Source organism: Falco biarmicus, chromosome 2 (assembly GCF_023638135.1).
Source record: "Falco biarmicus isolate bFalBia1 chromosome 2, bFalBia1.pri, whole genome shotgun sequence".
In the NCBI taxonomy this organism is placed as follows: Eukaryota; Metazoa; Chordata; class Aves; order Falconiformes; family Falconidae; genus Falco; species Falco biarmicus.
Genome location: NC_079289.1, coordinates 34,373,552 through 34,396,088, shown reverse-complemented (window position 1 = coordinate 34,396,088; position 22,537 = coordinate 34,373,552). Strand labels below are relative to the sequence as shown.

Sequence of the window (22,537 nt, the reverse complement as noted above, 5' to 3'; positions counted from 1 at the left end):
CCGAAATTGGAGGAGCATTAACAGTATGAAGAGTACAGGCGTTTCTGCTGTACTGAACATCTATCCAGAACATAACATGACATATCTGATTCACTTAAATGTCTGCAGAAAAGAAAATCTTAGGTAAAGAACCAAACAGAGAATACTGCATCTAAAATCATGCCTTTAAAACTTCAGCAAGGCAAGAGACCATTTACACAGTTATAGTGGAGAATAACATTCACTCAAGCCATAATGAAAATTTAGGTAATACTTTTTAAGCTGCCAATTTTAATGCACTCGAAAATGCAATGTATTCACTCAGCTTATTCTGGAAATGTGTGTGCTTCATGACAGTTAGCGTAATTACAATAACAAATACACTAACTTGCAGCTATGTAGGATAAAACAAACTAATATTCCCATGCCATTTGTACATTTTTCTTCTTACAGATCAACGCAGCTTAAATTTTATGTTATAAATTATTTGCATGGGGTGGGATTAAGAAAGGAGACTACTTGTCTGGGGAATTTCAAACTAGCAAACTCTGCTATTAAGAGAATATAAATTATCTCCTGACTTGCTGCTAGACCAACAATTCCCACCGAGGGGTTTCAAACAGTGATGAAACACAAGTTAAAGACCAACAAGATTAATATAAAAAAGCAAAAAGATTTCTCTTAAGAGTGATGTGGAAAAGGAATGGGGTCTGCAAAGGTCCCTCCAGGGAAAGCAGTGTCTGGACAGGCCAGTCTTTCTCATTTCGTAATGTCTGGGGAAACGTTCACACTGAAGCCTAAGTCACTCTCACATGAGCACACACCTGCTCCTGGGAGACACGGGAATTCACTGCTAATGAACTAGACACAGAATTTACGAGTGTTACATGAGAAGACCTACAGAATCAGGGTATTCTGGAAAGTTTCAGAGCCTCCACAAAGCAGGTGTAGAGATATTAAAGCCTCACCTCTTCCTCATTTCATCGTTCAAGTTCCTGTGTCTTTTGCAGAACTAAATCAGGCACCAGAGGTGCCTGCTGCACACGTCACGCTGTCATCCAGCCATAGCCCCTATTGCAGGGGTCCACGAGCCAGCCTGGCTCCCCAGGTGCAGGGGGGGAAGCAAGGCAGCAAGGCTGGGGGGAACCAAATTGCATGGGGAAAACACAAAATTGCCCAGTCACCTTGGGCCGAGTTGTGTGCCCAAATTGGTCTCATCCTGCAACAGAAAGCAGCACAACCTCGCCACAGCCACTGGCTCACAAACCTGGAGACCTCTTTCTACCTCCTCTCAGCCCTGCAGAATGAATCATACAGATATTACTGCACCTAGGCTCAAAGATTTTGATATGCAGCTTGTCAGATCAGGAGATGACCACTCTTGCTACACAGGCTTCAGAGGAAAAGGCAACACCATATCGCACATTCTTACTCACACAGGCAAACATGCACATGCAAACATGCGCCCCCACACACATGCACTTGCCCTGCCTCTCAGGCACTGTCTGAACAGGGCCATTGCACAAGCCCACCCATCCCTCCCAAAATAGAAACCCTGATTAGTGTCATACCCAGGAGAAGGGTCAAGCAGATATGCACCGACACAGCTTCTACTGTCAGGAAACAACTTTATCCTATGACAACTTTTCCCCTCTGACCCACAAAAAGTAGGATTTTTCCTGACGATCAAGTCCTCTAAATTCAGATTGATTCTAAGAACCTCAAACACCTCCATAAAAAAGGACTTTGGTTGCTCAAAGTTCTCCCTGTAATCAATAGGAGGAAAAGTGTGCTCCATCTCCTGGAGATGAAAGGCCTTTCTTTGAGTCACTTGACTTGCCTAAATTATGAGGAGCTGATCCAGGCCTCAACTCATAGAATCTCAGGAAGGTGTGGACTGAAAGGGACCTTTACAGATCATCCAGTCCAACCCCCTGCCATGGGCAGGGACACCTTCCACTACACCAGGTTGCTGAAAGCCCCGTCCAGCCTGGCCTTGAACGCTGCCAGGGATGGGGCATCCACATCTCTGGGCAACCTGTGCCAGGGTCTCACCACTCTCATGGTAAAAAAGGTCTACCTTATATCCAAACACACCCTCTTTCATTTTAAAACTGTTATGCCTTGTCCTGTCACTACAGGCCCTGGTGAACTGCCTCTCTCCATCATTCTTATAAGCCCCCTTCAAACATTGAAAGGTCGCAATAAGGTCTCCCTGGAGCCTCCTCTTCTCCAGGCTGAACAATCCGAACTCTCTGAAGCCTTTACTCACAGGACAGGTATTACACCCCTCTGACCATTTTTATTTAGGCCTCTGGGAAAACAAGTGTACAGTGTGGATGAAGCAAGCCCTCAGCCTTTCTTGCAGCACAACAGCTTCATCACGCAAGAAGCTCCTCAGCAGGTATCAGCTCTGTTATGAAAACTTGCAAATTATCATAGAAACCAGAGACAGAAAACATTCTATCACTTCTACCCTACCCTTTCCTCTCCCACCATGACATTCAACCTGTCACAGGGGAAAAAAGAAAAAAATCCTAAAACCCAAAACCCAAGGGAAATCTGAGTTTAAAGTAGAAGACTAACTAGTTAAACACAAAGTAATGCAGGGATAAGTTGTTTTACATAGCTTCTAATCCATCCCTTTATTATTCCTCTGTCTCCTTTTTCTTTTTTTCTGCTGCCTAACATTTCATCTACTTTTGTGCAGTCTCAGTGGCTTGCTGTGATCACAGATACAATACATTAATATTAGTATTATGAGTAGGTGAGGAAAAAACCCCAACACTATGCCTTTTTCAAGGTGCCATGGACTTCAAGCAGTTTCATGGAAATTTTACTATGTGTTCCCCCCAGAGGGTTGTGCCCCATTTGTACCTTTCCTCTCTCAAACAAGACAGTACTGAGAAAAATGGTGCTCAAAACTGAAAGGAAACACATCAGCAGAAATATGCTGTCACTGTGAAAAGCTTCTAGTGCAGCTATGTTAAAAATGCGAGAGCTGGTGCCTTTCAAAGAGGCAAAATGCAGTTTTGCCCTTGTGGTGCTGGCTCATGGCCCTGCGGACACCTGGTAGAACCAGGAGCTGCTCCTTCAGGGTCAAGGCACTGCTGAGAGCTACGAGTGGTGCCTGCTTCTATGAAAGCAGCTTTTCTGCCAAGCACAGAACTATCTCCCCACCTCTCACACAAGGTGCTTCATCACCTGAGAAAAGTCAGGAGAAAAAAACCCAACACACACACCCCCAAAACCCCTTACCCATCTAATCTTACTGCCCCTACAACCCTTCCACTCTTCCTCACCCTGAGGATGTGCCTCTCAGGCTGAGCGCCTCTGTTTTAAACAGCACGTAGACAGAAATATTTCATCACACAGCAAAGACATCTCTACTCCATGCTGGCTAGTTAACAAATACACAGTTTAAGGAAAAAACCCAATACTGTGGGAGTTATGTTGTCACATGAGGAAGAAAGCATCAAGTCAAGCAAAAAGGTTGCAATGAATCCACACAGTTTCAGTTCTAACATAATCTTGATGTGCAGAGTACTTGGTTCTCTAAAATCTGATGCGGGGAAAGATATTATTAGAGTTCTAGCATCAATAAATTAACTATGTTGTAATAACATGCCTATCTTCAGAAATCATGAGACCTACTTATCTTTTAGACAGTTTTGTGTGCCTTTTCTGCGCACTTGTAGCAAGCTGTTTAACTGAAACCCAGAGTTGCCTCAGAAACACAGATCAACAAGCAGATTCAAATTAAAAAATTAGTAATTATAAAAAAGAATCACTCCAAAGATCACAGGATCTTACAATACACACTCAGTGGGTCAAGTAACATGGCAATTATCTGCCCAGAAAGATATTAATGAAATTGCATAACTCCAAACACAATCTGTCCACTTCTCATACACATTTAAAAACTCCTACTCTGGCAGCAGTGGAAAAAGAAACACTGAACCTCAGCTCTCACTGTGTTAGGATAAGTCCCATGGTTACTCTTTTACAGTTCATGCTTCAAGAGTTCAAGTACTGCTTTCTGTTGCACTAATTAAATTCTGATCTTTACTCTCAGGTATCTAAACAAGGGTCTCGGAGGGATAACAAAGTCAAAAGCATACAGACATGAGTACACTCTTGAAAAGACAGTTTGTTACACAATGGCTGCCGGGGGCAGACAGCAAAGTCGTCATCTCTGGGTGCATCTGCTCCCCTGCTCGTGGTTTAACTGACAGGAAGCACAGCCGAAGATACCAGGGCCCAGCCACGAGTGTTTCCTGCCCGCACAGCCGCGTCCCTCCCGCGCTTGTCACGGAGCATGCCTGCCCTCCTGCACAAGCCACGGCCTCCCACGGGAGGGAGAAACTCTGTGACACCTTCTATAAAAAAAACAAAACAAAACAAAAAACAAACCAAAAAAACCCCAGAAGAAAAAAAGCCCACGCACAGCCAGTCAGCCAGATGGATAAAAAGTAATCAGGTCAACCGTACTGAAATGTGGCCCCAGAAGGCCACCAAAGCAGGGCGTAAAACACCAGTGGCCTGTTCTTGCCGGGCATGGCCCAGGACAGCACTCAAGCCAGCTCCAGAGGTTTTAGAGCCTGGCCTTCCTCAAACGGGCTTGTACACCACCAAGAAACCAAGTTACTTGACTTAATAGATGAAGAGGCAAACAATCCGAAATCTTCACAAATGAACCACAACCAGCAGCAGAAATCACATTGCCAAATGTGCATGTCTACTTAATGGGACTGCACTGTCCTAGAAAAGGTGACAGGTTAGATGACCTGCGGGGCTTTTCTAACACTAATACCTAGAGTAACACCTGTTAGCCTACCACAAAATTGAAACACTGAAGAAGTATTTAGTACCAACGGCATAAGCACAAGAAATAATATAGCTTAAGCAAGTAAAGAACCAACTGCTAGACAAAGCAAATTTTCAGTGAAAAGCAGTAACGGCAGCATAGCTGTAATTTCTGTGTTATCTATACGTGAAGCACTATGTTATTCTCAGCCCCTCTCTAAGCAGTCTTCTGTTCAGTCTTGGATTACTCCATTATGTCACCCGTCAGAAAACATCTTCTCCTTAGCCAGCCTAAAAATTATACTTTCAGGTGGGATGAGAAATTATTAAGATGGCCTCATATCCTTCCTCCACCAATTGCCAACTGCTGGTATAAAACTGAAGAAAAGAAATTTTGAGCTGTATCTGCAGGGTTGCCAACTAAAGCAACAGAAGACATGCCACTAGTGCTAAATAAAATTGGGAAATACATCAACCAGTAGATATCTACTAGATTTAACACCATCATCTACGGCTATAGCCAAGGGGCATTTTCTGCATAAACTTAAAAGCAGTAAAAAAAAAGCTTTTATCAGATTTCCTAGGGTTTCTAGCACACTTTACCCTTTATGGAACCCAGGTTCTCCATCCTAACATGCTCTCCATCCCATCCCAGAACAGCGCAGAATAGAAATGCCTACACATGGTGACGGGCACTGTTAGTAAAACAGCCATTTCAAAGTCAGTGGTCTGCAATTTCCTGAAAATGACCAGGCTCCAAATTCTCCTCATTTCTAACTAGAAACCCATTCTGTAACTAGGTTCCTCCAACAGAGCATGCTTTGTCCCCAGCTTTCACAAGCTCCCATCTGAGCTCTGTGACCATCTGGGTTATCCCAAAGAACCACAGCTGTTCAGTGCTTCAAAAGACAAGACTAGTCTCTCCACGTCACTGGGCACTTGACCCCTTCATGCCTTGAAAGTCGGAACTAAAGTCCTAAACCAGGACAGACACAACAGAAAGCTGGTGGAATAATTGTAGTTTGATGCCGGCTTAAAACACAGGTCCCACCCTGGACAAATACTCAAGTAATCCCAAGCAGCCAACACATTTTAAAAAGATACTAAGTAATGGTTGCTCAAAACCCTTTCTGAACAAAAAAGCCTTGCAGCATGAGCTGAACCTTACTAAATTTTGCTGGATTGGCAAAACAGCTTAGAAAAGAACTGAAAAAAAAAAATACATTATTTTCCATCTCAGATTCCAACAATACTATGTAGCCAACAGCATTTTGTAGATTTGTTTCTTAGTTTTTAAGTCACGTTGGTCATATCTTGCAACATGTACTGGCAGGATTCAATGTTTTCCTAAGAAAACTGGGGTGGCAGATACTGACACTGATCCAGAAATAGTTTACTCTCAAGCTGGATATTCTTTTTAACGCTGAAAGTTCATCTGTGTCCTGCTAATGAACTACAGACTTAATTACAGCAAATATTTCAAAATGTTCATACATATTTATTTCAATGGTGTTATTACTATTGTATTAGCTCTAAGCATAACACATAAAAAGTTATATGTACAAGCATAATCATCTCTATTATATTGATTATACACAATTAAATTAGCCAAAAATGTCATGTAACACAATCACACGGCTAGATTAAGGGTGGGGGGGTTCTTTTATAAATGATTTTGAGGCACCTTAAGATCATCTAAGTTTTCAAACTGTATATTTTAAGTAAAAATGGAAAGGTGAATGTTGTGGAATTTGTATTTATAAAAGCAAAACAAAAATCAGGATGTCTCCGTTGTTACAAAATTGAAAATGTAATCCTTGAAGCTGCTGCTGCATGTCAACAGCAAGGCACCCCCATGCTCCAAACAGCCTGCCCCTTGCATGTCTTCCTCCAACTCTGTTACAGATAACAAGGGAGGAGTGGTCTCCACAGAACTGTTTTTCCTGCAGAACAGCTATGAGTCAGCTTGCCTCATGTCTCTGTGACTAGCAGCCTAATTGCCTTGCTACTCATGGTTTTTTGGGGAGGTAAGTGGGATCACACCTCACTGAAGCACCAAACAGAGAGGAGCAAAAGTGAAACCAAGCTGATCAACAGCCACTGACCAGGCTCCCTGGACAGCAAGAAAGAAATTGCCTTCCTGGATTTGTATTTGTTTTAACCAGCTTCAACAGAGGGGAAACATGATTTTTAATCCTACAATGTCCCTTTAATAAACACTCCAAAGAAGACATTTTCCAGATAACCAAGGTATTTTTTACAGTGTTGACTTACCAAGCAGAGCACAACAACCAGCTTTTCTGTTTGCACTACGAGGCAGTACAGAGCAATGAGTTAATAATTTATCACGGCATTGCTCTTGGCAACTGACCATAATCAACTTTTAAAATTCTTCCTCATTCTTACATTTTTAGCCTCAGCAAGAATACAGCATTCTTAGAGCTTCAGCTCTATCTGAACATTTTCTAGCTAGGAGGTTTAATCTGCCCAAACACCTGCCTTCTTCCTGTATACTTCCAGGCTCAGAACAAAGGTCATCATTTCATTTCAATAATCTGATTTAGCAGACAGGAATAACTAGAATATTTTAAAACAAGTCAAGAAGCTAACATTCTTTCAAAAAGACACAGCAGTGTGGTTCTTGTTCCTGTGTTTCCTTCCCCTTCTTCTCCCAGAGGGAAAAAGAATGAAAAAGCCCAAGCTTCCCCCTCTACCAAAAGCTTTTATTTGTACATGCTCCCCGACTAAAAAGCAAACACCTTTTCTCTCATTTTATATTACCAAGACTTACACCTCTACATAATTTTGGGGAAAACCTAACTATAACGTTAACACACCCTTCCTCTCAATCAGAAGCATCTAGCTGTGGTGTTCAGACAACTCATTGGAATGCAAGCTTTTAAGAGAGCTTAGATGTGATGTGTAAAAAGAGAGTTAACTGTTCTATCACTTTGTTGAAGCTTTGGCCATGGAAAACTATCTTCTTCCAAGGACAACTGTGCTACTTGGTCCTCCCCTTATTTCTCAACCCCAGCTCTTACAAACTCTACCACTTCAAAATCAATCCCTGACCTGGTTCAGCCAACCAGCCCAACAACTTGCCATGGCATGGACACCTGACTTGCCAGCTTGGCTCACTGTGGCTGAACCAGATAAGGGGTTGCTCACACAAACAGTTCAGACTGCGGATGGGAGGGGAGGGCAATAAAACACTAGGAAACAAACTGACACTATGCTGTCAGTGAGGAAAACCAAAGGTGGCACCCCTCAAGCAGCACTAAGGTAGCTGGATGAGTGCTCTGCCATGGAAACATCTAGGAACGATCATGCCCACCTTTAACTGTTTCACTAAAAGCACATTTTAAATTAAATCAGACTGGTACAAGTTTGTGTGCTCACAAAAACGTACATCTAGAGTTTAAATTGCAACTTTAGCTCAACTAGTGCAGCTCACTGTTGAGTCAAGAACCTAAGGGCAAGCAAGCTAAGGGCCTGGGCAGATGCTAAATGAGCCGTTTAAGGATTTACAACCCATGATCTCTAAGACAGTGCATTATCCAAGTAAAACTTGCTTGGTTCAAACCTCCTTTCTGTGCTTCAGGGCATATCCATGTAAACCACTGCCACATGGGTTTAACGGGATGTGCAGCCAAACGACTGGGGTGGCTGCACACGCAACCTTCACTTATGAGTGAAAACGAGCAGCTGGGTTGAGGCTGAAGCACCTTCAGTGTGCACGTAAACTCAGTAAGCACAGGGTGTGTGGAGATACCAGAGGCAGCCTCGAGGCACTAGCATAATTCTGCCATCCAGTTAGTAAATACCAAGCTTAGTATTTACACACAACAGACAATGTAACAGGTTCTCCCCAAGGCAGCCTCTGTCAGAAAGCTGTTTCTCCACACAGGCATCTTTTTTCCTGATTTCACCCCATCTAGAGATGCTCATGTAAGGCAGCAAAAATTAACCCATAAAACTTCCCACCGATTTTTTTTTTCTTCTCCACTAGACATGCTGCATGTGTATAGCATGTACGGATAAGTGCTTCTGTGTCGCTTCTCTCGTGGCAGCAGCTATTTTCAACTAATAACTGCTATGGTCTCTCCCCTCAAACGCACACATTTTAAATCACAGTATATCAATAAAATATCGTCACAGCTCTTTTGTTTACAAAGTCTGGCAGTACAAACCAACAAAATGCTTCCTAAGGGTGCCCTGCATTCAAGTGAACTTAAGAGATGCTTTCAATATTACAAACATCAGAATCCAGACACAAAATGTACCCTTTCCAACTATGTGGCTTTAAAAGTATTAAATGTTTTCTTCAAATATCCCTATTATTTTTAAATAAAACATTTGCAAGACCAAGATCTTAGCTTGTAGTTTAGGAAAAGTTTTCTGATGTTTCTTACTGTTGAGAATTATTTCTAGGCCATTACCACTGAAACAACACATAATACAGCTCATTTGAAGGACCGTATCATAAAACGATTAGCTTTTTATAAAAAGAAATGGTAGAATGTTGTGTTACATCAAGCATTCATAATTAGACATATGTCTTTCAGAAGTGCACATTTAGGAAAATATTCTACCAATAGTAACTTCTTGGTTTTCTTCTCAGGAAACCCCTCCACAACCCATTTTTAAATAGCCTAAATTAACACATTTCTATACTATGGCCCTATCAGACAAATTAAAACTGTATTTCACTCAGTTGTTTCAATAGCAACTTATTTCATTGTTGCTTTTAGCTGACACTAAAAGAAATATGTTTTTTTTAAGAAGAAAAGAGCCAATATTTTCAAAGATGCCAGAAGCCATCCCTAGCAGTCAAACTTGAGACTATTTCTCAACACAGAAAGTTTCATTTTCATTCATAGGTCTAAAACCACCTTTGTAAAGAAAAAAAGTCCCCAAACAGACACTTCCTCTCTGCAGTTCCTTCTTTTGTTTATTTCAAAAAGAAAAAAGTTGGTTGTTTTTTTGAAGAAAAAAAAAAACACCACAGGATGGCTGCCTCTCAGTAGCACAACACCAAGGGCACCTGGAGCCCTTTGCCAGGCTCACAGAGCTCTTGCCAAGCTGGTTCAGAGGTACCAGAAGACAGGGAAGTAAATTCTTGCGATTTGTGCAGCATTCTCTGCACTCCACAGCACATAAGCTTCATAATTATTTTCTTGATGGCTAATACCCTTGTTTGCATGCTTGATTTAAAGGCAGCATGACAAAGCTTGAATGGCTACAGCTGTAAAGGGTTTACAGGTGCTTTGGAGAGGCAGGGAAGACAGCACCACAAAACAGCAAACATCCCAAGAGAACAGGGGTGGATAACATAACCAGAACCTCTGAGGACAATGTCAGTCAAAACTGCTTTCAGCAGACAACGTGGAAGCCCTGGCACTTTCAAGACACCGTTTTCATGAAAGCTCTCCCTAAGAGGTCATCTTCTGGTCAGAAAGATGGTCTCCACTAAAAACAAACCATGCCATCACATCCTTGGGCAACTATTCTTGTTAGCTCCAAAATTGTCTAGTGCAGAACAGGTAGCACTTAGGAGAAAACTAACAGTACCCTTGTCAACTTGCTTTTAACTTGAAATCGAGTCTGGTTGGAAGAGCAAGTTAAACATTAATTTTCTGACAGCAGTCAGCCTGTAGTTTCACGATCATATTTTGCTGCTTCTTTCCCTAGCTACAATATAAAATTGAATGAACACCAAGACAGGCAAGAACTGGAGAAGAGTGTAAGTGAATGATACAAAGCTCGTAAAAGCAAGGTAGTTTTCTCCTAACCTGTCAGCTTTGTTAACTCTCTCAAAAATTCCCATGAAAAACACAAGTAACCCTAGAGGAACGAACATACAGCATGACAGAACAGCATATGCAGCCACAATATGTATTAACATATTTTTTTCTCTCAACAGCAGGCAGCAATTCGAATCAACCAAGCTCACCCCTTTCTTCCAATTCTGAAACCCACTCTCATGTGGGATGACATTTATACTGAACCCACTTCAGAAGTCAAACCCTTGCCATGCAAGAAGGCGAGGCAAATGCGGAAGGAGCTTACAAATGAAGCGATGAAACCGTTAGTATGCTAACGGTAACCATTCAAGAAGCACTTGAACACTCCCCTCAAAATAAAAAATTTGGTATATTCACACAGAAATGTTGATGTGATGATGAGTTAAATATAGGGTATTCTAGAAATAGACTAAAACATCTAATTATAGCAGCAGGCAGTGACATTCAATCCATCTAAAAACAACCTTTTCCCACAGTTTCCAACCTATGTATTTAGTATTCTTATTCCCAGCAACTTACCTTAACCACAATATTTCCCCCCCCAACACAGACAGAAATAATTTTTACATGCAAGTTTAAAAATTGGAGGTGCTTTCCAGGCTAACAAAATGGCTATCATTGTCACATTCAAACCTGAACCTAGCACAAAGTGTCACATGACCCAAGATGACTGATCTCTTTCAGGACAAATAAATGACCTGAGCTCTAGCCATTCGATGCCTCGCTAAAGATAACTGGTAGGTAGTGAAGGTCTAAAGCACATCAAGGTAAGAATGCATAAACTTTAGTCTATCTAATGGGATGCTTTTAGCACAAAGGCTGACACAGCAGGAAGCTCTGCCGCAGGACAAGTCCATACTGAAGAATAAATTGTTTTTACCTCCACACAGATTAGCCCGGTCAGGTCAGGAGAGTGATAATGTCCACAGCCTTTCACATGGCTTCTGCGGACTTTCGATAAGCAAAAGACTTCAAATTTCAGTATGTATAGTCTCTGTCAACTCCTTTATCTGTGAAGGAACATTTAAGTAAGATTTAAGGAAGCAAATCGTCTCTAAAGCACATCAGTGGCATTAAAACGATAAGCACAGTAAGTCACTGGCATATGGTAGCAAAGTTTCAGCGCTTATGGAGCGGATTGTAACCAAGGCTGGAAAAGTGAACTCCACCTCCTGCCACTCCTGTGCTGAATCACTCCGGTGGGGAAAAGTCCTCACTGCTCCTCGCATACCCAACAAAACTTCACAGAGTTACCAACAATGTCAGTGAAAACAACAGAATCTGCAGCAAAAGCTGAGAAACTTTTGCTAATGCAAGAAGTGAAAGCTATTTTGGAGATCAACGCTTCTCTTCTGAGAGGGAAATTCTGCATTTTCTTACAAAGTCTTTTCCATCAGCTCACTGAACAGTTTTACCAAAAAGTCCCCTCCCTTGAATACAGCTATGCTGAAAAGGGAGAAAAGGCTACACTTCCACACCTCGTGTATTTTTATTTATTTTATACACAGAAGTGTCCAAAGAGTAATGCACACCACTGAAGTACGAGTTCACAGCAATACTGAAACATCAGGCTATACCAGGCCAACAACATTCTTCAAATCTGGACGTTTACTACTGGGGTTTTTTCTTTCTTTTTTTCCTCATTTGAGTGCCAAGATCACTGACTTGGCAATTCTAATATTCAATGGATGAAAAAAAGAGCACATTAGAAAACAGGCACTTCTGTAAAAGCATGGGTCTGGAAATACAGTTCAAGCTAACTGGCATCTAATCATACCACTCCCATGGCTCATCTCACAACAACCACAAACTCAATCCAAACTGAAAGATCCCTGCCTTAGGGTGGGAGGAAAAAAGAAAAGTGGTTTGTTTTTTTGGTTTGGGGTTTGTTTTTTTTTTTTTGGAAACAAACACAGGCTTCAGCTATAATAATCAACAAAAACTAATGTCATTTCTCTGTCCCTGCTAATCCACTTCTTCTCTGCCTTCTAGATTTGTCCAAGCTGTCATCTGTAAGGCTTGGAGGACTTTCAAATCACTTTTTCCTAGCTCCACCACTGCACCACAGATGCTCCTGTAGCCCTGGTGTAGTCCTTGTGCAGCAGCAAGACATGCTCAACATGGCAGCACTGCCTTCAAAGAGGAACTGCTCCTGCGTGAAGCCCTGCTCAAGAGAACGCACCAGCAGCTACTTACCCTTTAGCACACAAAAAAGCATTCTGCCCAAGATAAACAGCTGCAGCTTGGGAACCGTCTTAGGATAACTCCAGTTTTTAAGGCTGGATGTCTCAACAAGGTCCAGTACAGCAGAAAGAAGGGGAGGAAAGAGGTAAGGAAAGGGAGGCTCGTGCTCTGCCAGTTGCAAGCACAGCAGACAGTTGTCTCGGCTCTAAGATCTGAAAATTAATGATGAAAAAAAGGAAGATGCAAATACTTTAAAGATTTTTTTCAGTAAAAAACTTCTATCGACAACTCAAAACATTTTTTTTCCAAGCAGTTCCTCTGTAGTTTTATCATCTCCTCTGTGGATTTTTCAACATGAAACAATGCACCAAATAAATATCCCAAACCCTTGCAAAACCCGTTGCTTTTCAAAACAAAACAGACAAAACCAAAAGATGGTAAAAACACACCGTACGGTAACATGCAGAAGGAAGATATGGGTGAACACTGGAAAGGCTGAAGACAAGAGACAGTCTCACCCAAAGCACGACCATTTACTTAATGGTTGCCTCCCTCTCTCCCCTGCAACCAATTGCAGTATTAAGCAAAACTCCATTATACTTATCAGATATAGGCTCCATACAGTAAATGAAACTGGAAATGTTCCCCTGTGTGCAATAGTTCGAGCTCCCTGCCATTTCATTTTCAGTAAGACGATACTCAACTTTATTTCTCAACTGGAAGACTGAAATACAGAGTCCGAAGTTACATACTCAGACAAAACTTCTAAATATATTAGCCTGCATTTCTGTTCGACTGTAAACAAGGTGGAAGCACTCTTTGTTTTCATAATACCGTGCTAGAGTTCAGAAGTACATAATTAGGAGAATCAAGGTAGTTTTGATCCACTGAAAGTTTAAAAAGCAATTTGACACACCGCAATTACCTCCAGCACTTTCTTCTCCCATTACAACTACCACTAAGCCCATTTTATAATTGGTCTGTCCCTCTGCCACAAACACCATCCCTATTACTATCGCTTCTTCGTCATTTTCAGGAAAAGGCGAGTACCTGCCCATTTCTCCCTCACTATATAAAAACTACACCACGGCGGTTGCCAGCAAGCAAGTTTGTTTCGGCAAAAACAGAACCACAATTTAAGGCCAAGGGCACAGAGAGATCTGCCTCTGAAACAGCAAACCTGCCATTTTAGCGTCGCTCAGGGCCACACTGGGCGAGCGGCAGCGGCAGAGCCAAGGTGCTCAGAGCCACAGCGCCCAGTGCAAACACTGTCCCAATCACCTGGGCCGTGCTCTGCTACGTGCTGGACGGGTCCAGGTAAACGCGGCTTCGGAGTAAATAAAATTAATTTATCCTACAGTCAGCTGAGCAGTGGCCGAAGGGGTCAGACCAGCAGGCTGCCTGACACCTCCAAACGCTTCAAAGGCAACACAATTATGAAACGCATCAAAATCACCCGCCAGCCGCGACACTCACGGAGCGCGCCGGTCACAGCACAGCGGCGGCCGCGCTGCCCTTCGCCCGGAGCGACGCGCTCGGCTACAGGCAGCTCGCAGCGCTGCTGCCCCGAAACTGCGCCTTCACTCACGGCTCCCTGGATTTTTTGTGGTTTTTTCCCAATCGCGCCCAGGTGCTGCACTTTACCAGAAGTTCCCTTCCCCCGCCACCCCCGCCCTCCCCAGACGGCCGAGGAGCGCGGCTCCCGGCGCGGGCGGCACGTCGAGGCGGCAGAGGCCGGCAGCCCAGGGACGCCGCGTCCCCCCGCCCGGCCGCCCTTCCTTCCCTTCCCTTCCCCTCCCCGCCCTGCCCGGGGAGCACGTACCGCCTCGCCGCGGGGCCTGCGGCGCCGCCCCGGCCGCTTCGTGCAACTAAAATGGCTCCTGTCGAGGGGGGGAAGTGGTGCCCGGGCCCGGCCGGTGAGTCACCGCGGGGCCGGGCGGCTCGGCTCGACACGACACGCCCCGGGCGGCGGCCAGCGCTCGGTCGGGCCCGGCCCCGCAGGTGGCGGCGGCCGCGATGCGCTCCCCGGGCTGTGCTGGCGGGGTGCGGGCAGCCGGGGAGAGGCCGGCCCGCCTCGCCTCGCCTCGCCTCGTGTGCGGAGCGTGAGGGAGCGCGGCTGCTCGTCCGGCTCACACCAGCGGCGGGCCCATGGCGGCTCCCGCCCACCTCCCTGCTCCGCCACCCCGGCCGCAGAGGCACCTAAGGAGCCCCTATGTACAGTCCCACCCCGCTCCCCTTCACGAGTAATAAATAAATAAACACTTTTCTGGGGAACATATGGTATGTTTCACCAATGCTGTCTTGCTCGCCCTACACTGGCTAACCCCGGAAAAAACCCTCAAAACTTTCTGGGCCCAAATCGCTCAGTGAAATCCCATTAATGTGCAGCACTCAGTGAAGCGCTGACACGCACCTAACTGCAGAGCCAGGGCTGCCGAGGATCCTCAGTAAGTTTCTGATACACTCCTCATGTTCTTTCAGGGAACTGCCATGCCTAACAAGCATCGTGCACCGAGCCATCCAGCCCACAGATGAAGGCAACGTCAGCACTTCAGCCAGGCTCTAGCAACTCATCGGGCATGCCTGACACATATTTAATCTTAACAACATGGCGTGGAGGGTGAGGACAGAATGACTTCCATCTTATTTTAGTGGGAAGGGTAAACGAAGGCTCTGTTTGCAGGCTGGCACGTGCATTCGTTTCCCACTGACTGGCAGAAGGACAGAGTCCAAAGCGGCACGGCGGCTGTAGGGGAAGACACTGCACAAAGACCCAAGCCATGCAGGCGACGAGAGGCTGTAACTGCAGGGCAAGGAGCTGGGAGGCCAGAGAGGGCAGCAGGAGCAGAGGCAACCTTGCAAGGAGCAGGGAAGCTGCGAGTAAAAACCTGACACTACTTCTAGCAAACACATCGAAATAATTCCAGATATGATTTAAGTGTGGCTGTCATTAACCCTCCCGGTAATAAACTGTAATGCCACAAGTGGCATGCTGAGCAAAACTCATTGCTTTTTGGATGCTAATATCTCCAGCTACTGGTTACGTTTAATAACCAAGAAGAAAATTTTGGTTTTACTTGCAAGTAATGCAGTCCCTGTGATACCTACATGGCACTCAAAGGCAAAACTGGCTCCCAGTTTACTGTTTAAAGAGCAGTTACCCACGTACGATTTTATTACATAGGTTTTATCATGTTATTTTGCAGCCTGCTTTAGTGGGAGATCTGAAAAAAACAGCAGTAGCACATTTTTATGACTAGCTGAGTAAAGGTCTCAATTAAGTCGCTACTAAAGTAGCTTCACTACAGCTTTTTATCAAAATATGTCTTCATTTGTATTTCTCAGCTGAAAAGAGACCATGTGGAGGAAACACAGTGATGTTATTTTAGTCACATATATTTTCCACCTCTCGCAACAGATGTATTTTCCCTCTCTCCAGCAACTTAATTATAATCCAGTCTTACATCTAAAAGTATTTGTTTCTTTTGCTGCAAAACCCTTTGGAAATCATGAGGCACTGCGGGGAGAAATCTGACCCAGGTGCACAAGTAGTTACAAGGAAACTGTAACATTGGCACAGGGAGAGTGCCATTTTAATTACTAGAGTCTAATACTTACATTTTACAGGGGAAAAAGCCAACACAGCCTTATCCAGTCAGTCAACTAAATACAAAAATCATTTCGTAATGATGTACAAGCACAAGCTATGCAAACATTTAGCCATTTCTAAGCTAAATCTGGAAGCATTATTTTCTAAAAAAAGCATATGTAAAAAGTAAACGTATTTAACAAAAGAGAATGCAGGTGAATGTTTATCTCTGGAACTGTATCAGGTTTCTTGCTAATTTTAATTTTGGCTTAAAGAAGTGACTTTGCCCATTGCTGGGATAAGTATCTCTATGAAACTTAGATCATTGTTTGCACAGAAGACATAGCCAGACACTGACCAAAAACATGGCTTAAGCCAATTTAAACAGCTTTAGCCCTCTGCTCCATCACAGCTGCATATTCCTTGCACCAAAATACCCCCCCAACCTGTTTCCCAGCACAAATATTTGTGCAGTCGCACAGCATGGCAGAGGGTGGAACCCACCAGTGGAAAAGTTAAGGCCGCATAAATAAATAAATAAATAAATAAATAAATAAATAACACACAATCCAATTTTCACGTTGCCATTGGCCCTGGCCTGCAGAGAAACACATGCCAAATTACACCCTGAGGGGAGCAGTGCAGCACACCGGCTGGGGTGGCAGAGACATGGATACGGCTCCCACTTCTGCTGGCCTCATGTTTGACCCCAAGGAAGCCACTTCTCTTTTTATGCCCTGGTTTGAGTCCATCCTTCTCAACTGGCTTTGAAAGCAACAACTCTTGTTACAAGGATGGGATGGGATGGGATGGGATGGGATGGGATGGGATGCTTCCCCAGGAGATGCAGAATGGGACCACAGCAGATGGCCTGCAGAAGGGACAGCATGAGGCTCTGAAGCCACATGAGAACAGACCAGAGAGATGTGCTCTGGAGGTGTGCTGCCCTACCCAGAAAACAGATACACTTTAGTCTCATGAAAATGGGCCAAAAGGGAGGTTTGTGGAGGAGAACACATTATTTTGAAGAAGGGTGCAGAAACTTTAGATTTAAAAGCTCACTGGTTTTTATCTTCACACTGTATTACACACAAGGTCACCACATTAGAAGCCTAGCAAGCCCTCATTTACATGGTACCCTGTGGTGCCATTCCTAAAGCAGCTCAAGATGCTGTAACTCCTCTCCACTATTGCCAGAGGAGATCCCACCACCCTGCTGTCAGCTCAGGCTCATACCATTAACTCGCACAGGCTGAGGGCCTCATCAAACTGGCTCAAGACTGGGTAAAAATCTGATTTAAGGAACTTCCATTTCATATTGTTTTTGTAGGATCCCAGTATCTCAACCTTCACAACGTATTTAATCTCAGGCATCCCTGTAAGAAAGAAATCCTAATAATCCCATTTACAAGCATGGCAGGGAAGAACACCTGAGCAATGGACATGCCTGAGATCACACAGTGTGTGTGTAAGGACAACATTTGAACCAGCCTTTCCCCAAGTGTTCAGTTAGCACCCAAACTCCTGCACTTTCCTTTCTCCTTGGATACAACACTGAGAAACATATAGTAGCACTGCTACAATATTTTAATATAATATCTTATCTATCATGCTGTTACTGTCCTGGTACTTTGGATTTGTGGACTGGCACATACCACTGTGCCACATAAAACAGACTGAAACTATTGTGGGTTTCTAACACTGCCAGATGCATAATGACCTAAATATTTATGCATGGAGAAACTGCAACAGGAGATTGTAAGGTAACTTGCTCCTATTCCCAGAAGAAGTCTCTGCTATGGGACATAGGCATAGAAAAGTTCTCTTCACTGTGTTATTTAACCACAGTTCAGGCCACATACTTATAATATTTTTAAGACAATTGTTTGCCATCTACAAACCTCTTGTATTTTCAGAGGTTTTAGTAAAAAACCATCTTAAAGGAGAAATGTAGAACCCAGGGGTTTAGATACCTGCATTGCAGCCCATGCAGCTATCCATTCTTAATTTGCAATTTAAAGGTATGGTTCAGTGATGTTTTAGTGTGCACTGAGTATAGGCTGAAAGTAGAGCACCATGAATTTGAGAGAAAACAGTCTATGTTTTCACTGTGCTGGTCTTCTGAACTGTAGTTGAATCATAGGAAAGGAAAGGTGGTAGTAAACCAAGTACATATGAACAGGCCACTATTCTTTTCAAAAGCTGGGAGGGAAGGTAACCCAGCTGTCCTTTGTTAAGTTTAAATCCTTCAGATAGTAAATGTCATCTTCCTTCAGAATACACAAGAGTCCTTCACAAGTCTGCAGTCTTCCAAGCTTCCAGAAATTATGCCTTTGCAGCAGAAGGGGCAAGAGAGGTGTTTGAAATGAAATGGATTCCCAACTGAGCACCAGGCAGCTTTAACCTCATCCATTTTATGCTTCTAAGCTTGCCTCGTGTTTCCTAGCGAAGGCATATTTGGCAAGGTAGCTGCCTTTGCCAAGCAGCACAGGAACATCCCACACAGCTACAAACCCCTGACCTTGTACAGCCTTGCACAAACTCTTCTTGGATCACCTCTAAGGTATTCTTAGGTCACATCCCAGAGATGACAAGTGTCTAGGAAAATCTACTTATATAGTCTCTTTTCCTCGCTCTTTTAAGTTCCTTCCTTCCTCCTTTTGTTATGAGTTTATTCTGCTGAGAAGTAATGCTTCTCATATTTCTGGGAGTGGTTTAAAATGTGGTTATATCCTCCTTTCTACTGACAAGCAAGATTCAGAGGGAAAGAATTGCAAAAATCCAGGTAGAAAATACAGCTCTGACACAGAATAATCTCTGATCCACTCTCAGCCAGAAGCTGCAGGCTCCAGCTTCTCTCTGACACTTCTCTACCAACCTCAACTGCATTTTCTCTCCCCATCCTCTCCTTGCACCAGTTTTTGTCCATGTGGTACCTGTTAAACTTTCCACTGATCCCATTAAAGACATTAAGAGACACTGGAACAGTTTGCCCAGAGAAGATGTGGATGCCCCCACCCTCAGGTGTTCAAGGCCAGGTTGGACGGGGCTTTGAGCAGCCTGGTCTAGTGGAAGGTGTCCCTGCCCATGGCAGGGGGTTGGAAGTAGATGGTCTTTAAGGTTCCTTCCAACTCAAACCGTTCCATGATTCTATGATGACTGTGGCAGAAAGCTGACTGGGAGGGGTGGGGAGCACTAGCTGCTGTTGAATCAGCTCAAAAAGACTGATGAGCACTGCTAGTGAAGGGCATAGGATCTCCCTCTGTGGGTAGTAATGGACTACAAGACTGGGCCAGCACTAAAGTCAGTTTTCACTCTAAGACTCACATGATTGCACAACAGCTGTAAAAAAAAAAAAAAGCTCGACACATGTTACTTGGGGGATGCTACAGACAGAAAGAAGGGACTGAGATGCTGCTTAACCCACAGCTCTCAGATCTAAGCTAGCTCTGTTCCACCCTCCCTCTGCACTCTACTTGCCTGTTTGTTTTGGAAAATGCACTGAAAGTCGGTTAACATCCTATAAATACACCTGCCAGTAGGTGTGACAGAAGTCATACTTGTAAACCCATAGCCCTGAGGCACTCAAGACAAAGAAATCAAAGACAGGACAAATTCATCCCCCATAGTTCTCTCAGTGAGCTTTAGACCCTCCAAAAAATCATGAAACAGAAAGAATTAAACCACAATCTGCAAATATTTGTATAATGTATGTATTACCTCTTTTTCTCAGGTGCCTCATCATCGTGCCTCACCCAATGTTATCAATAACCACATTCAGACAGTTAAGGCTCCTGCATCCTGAAATCCAACTCACTTATAAGTTGCTACTTTCCAATTCTTCATTCAGAGTCACTAAACTGATCCAAGAAGGCCAACATGCCTTATACTTTTAAATACATCTCTAGACCCTGTTCCAGCACAGGCCCTACAGCAAAGGCAACTAATGGGAAGTAAATGGGCAGAGAAATGTATTTTATACCAACAAACGGGTAACTGTATCTGGATTATTTTTTTTTCATCTAGAAGAGCTTACTGATTGAAAAGACAGAAACAGTTTCTGAAACAAGGCAGAAGATAGTGTAGTTCTAATTAATGCCCATTAATTAGAATTCACAGCTATGCACTGTGAAGGTAATGCTATTTTATGTACAGAACACCTGACCACAACATATTTGCAACAATCAAAGCCAAAATGACCTCATTTTTGTATGGTAACAATTACTGGATATCCCAAGAGAACCAGCAAGGACATAACACTATGATGTTCTAATCCCAGATTCTCACACACTGTATGTACCAGCCCTGAATATTTTTTTTTTTAAATAATATACTTCAATATTGTACGAGGCTATACAACCCTGACTGCAGTAAGATTCAGCTAGATGCTTAGCTTTCCAAAGGAAATTATCACCTGGGTATACAGCTGGTTTGAAAGACAAGTATTAGGTCGCCCATCTATTTTTATGGATTTGCACGCAAAACAAAGCCTTTAAACAAATATGGATTTCCTGCTATTGTGCAAGAAAGACACAAAGGTGAGGGAATACTAGGTATGAAATGAAACTGATAAATACTGCTAAAATTCAAAAACATATATATGACAGAAAAGGTTAGACTTTCCAAGGGTAAGAAACAATCTTTCCAGAAAGAAAGTCAGTGTTGATTCTTAAAGCAGACCAGCACTGGATGTCATCCCACAAGGTAAGCTTCAGATCTCCCACTATTATATTCCTTCAGAGCTGTGTTGCTTTAACAGGATGGTTATATTTGCTCTGCAGTCCTTGCAAGGATAATTTTTGAAGAATCCAAGCTCAATCTAAACTCTGAAAGGATGTTACTACACCAGTAGCAGTAAACTTAGCCTTTGCTCTTTTCCTCTCTTATACACACACAGAAATAAATCCAGAGCTATTTGTAAACATGTTGTTCTGTGGTTTTTGTTTTGTTTCTGCTGTCAGAATGTTGTAATCCCTGATACAAGACTGAAAAAAAACCCAAACAAGCAAATGAACAGAAATGTATACCAAGTGAAACTATGTTGCAAATACGGAGAAGGAACATAAAAGCAAAGACTGGGTGGGTTTTAGATAGTCCAATAGTGGTTTCTTAACTGGGACACTGTAGTTGACTGAGAAATCCTCATTAAAAAGCTATAACTGTATTTTTCCTCTTCTCATTCTGTGAGTCACTCATTACGTTTTTGGATGTTGCAACACATTCATGAATAATAAACACATATGGGGAAGAAGAAAAAAAATACCCAGTGTTCACACTGGATTTTTTTATGTCTATCAGTATAAAAATCAAATCAAGAATGAAGCTGAGATTTGTAGAAGTTTCTATGCAAGGAATGCTATTAATCACAGAGAAAGTATTTGGTACAGCCAGAGACAAGCGCACAGATATGCACAGAAGTTACAGCACGACAATGTTAGTATTACTATTATTGTTTGGCCTTTATACAGAGCAAGAGGACAAGGGGAGGGATCATAATGTTCCCCATCAAACCCTCTCCTGAGGGAAAACAGCCAGGCACCGCCCTTAACTAGACAGTTCTGGACCCAAAGCTGTACTTCTGCAGCTGCTTTTTTTTTTTGTTGTTGTTAAATTAATTTTCTTTTAAAGGCTAGAGAGTTAGTTTGCAGAGACTGCGCAGTCCCAGAAAGTCAGCTGTGCTACAGGAAATTGTTGATATCTTGAAGAAGTACCAGGGAATTATTTATTCACACTTCAGTTTTAGACAGTAACAAAAAGCATCTAGTACATGCACATGTCGGGGTCGTTGCTGCAAAGGCTTTCTACTGCTCAAGTCAGATGAAAATGTGTTTGCTTCTATTCCAGTTTTTGTTATCCTTTGAATCCCGACATCTTAGACTGGCCTTATCAGCTACCTTGCACACTTGTGCCGACTCCCTGTACGGATGCAGGCCAAATTTATGGAATTAAAGGAAAACCAGATAAACATCATTTTTAGAAAAATGTTGAGCCAGAGTTCCACAAATATTTTAGATGCTTATGAGAATGCAACAGGGTATTTCTGCACTGCTCAGGATGTGAACACAAAAAAAAGAACGTGTGTTTATGGAAAAATATATAAGTGCTAACTTGGAGAGGCAAGAGAAAAAAAGATTTGCAAAAAAGTAAGCTCATGTGAATGAATCAATTTTCCATC

The 22,537-nt window shown here is 43.0% G+C and overlaps 1 protein-coding gene and 1 long non-coding RNA gene across 7 annotated transcripts in view; one reads left to right on the top strand and one right to left on the bottom strand.

Annotated features, from left to right (window-relative positions):
• Positions 1–22,537, bottom strand: part of ELF1 (E74 like ETS transcription factor 1) — a 92,250-nt gene that overhangs the window by 56,131 nt on the left and 13,582 nt on the right. Inside the window, exons 1-3 of one of the 6 annotated variants that reach the window (XM_056329913.1) lie at positions 14,596–14,712; positions 12,786–12,985; positions 11,470–11,599 (exon numbers count right to left, since the gene is read on the bottom strand). The exons of 1 other annotated variant lie outside the window; for it this stretch is intronic. The gene's annotated coding sequence lies outside the window, so the exon portion shown is untranslated. Of the gene's footprint in view, positions 1–11,469; positions 11,600–12,785; positions 12,986–14,249; positions 14,437–14,595; positions 14,838–22,537 lie in introns of those variants that run through there. 4 more of the 6 variants (XM_056329911.1, XM_056329914.1, XM_056329908.1 and 1 more) reach the window with 4 other exon arrangements.
• LOC130145278 (uncharacterized) lies at positions 15,039–21,284 on the top strand. The gene is made up of 2 exons (XR_008820465.1): positions 15,039–15,220; positions 15,457–21,284. It is a non-coding gene; the product is annotated as an uncharacterized LOC130145278 (long non-coding RNA).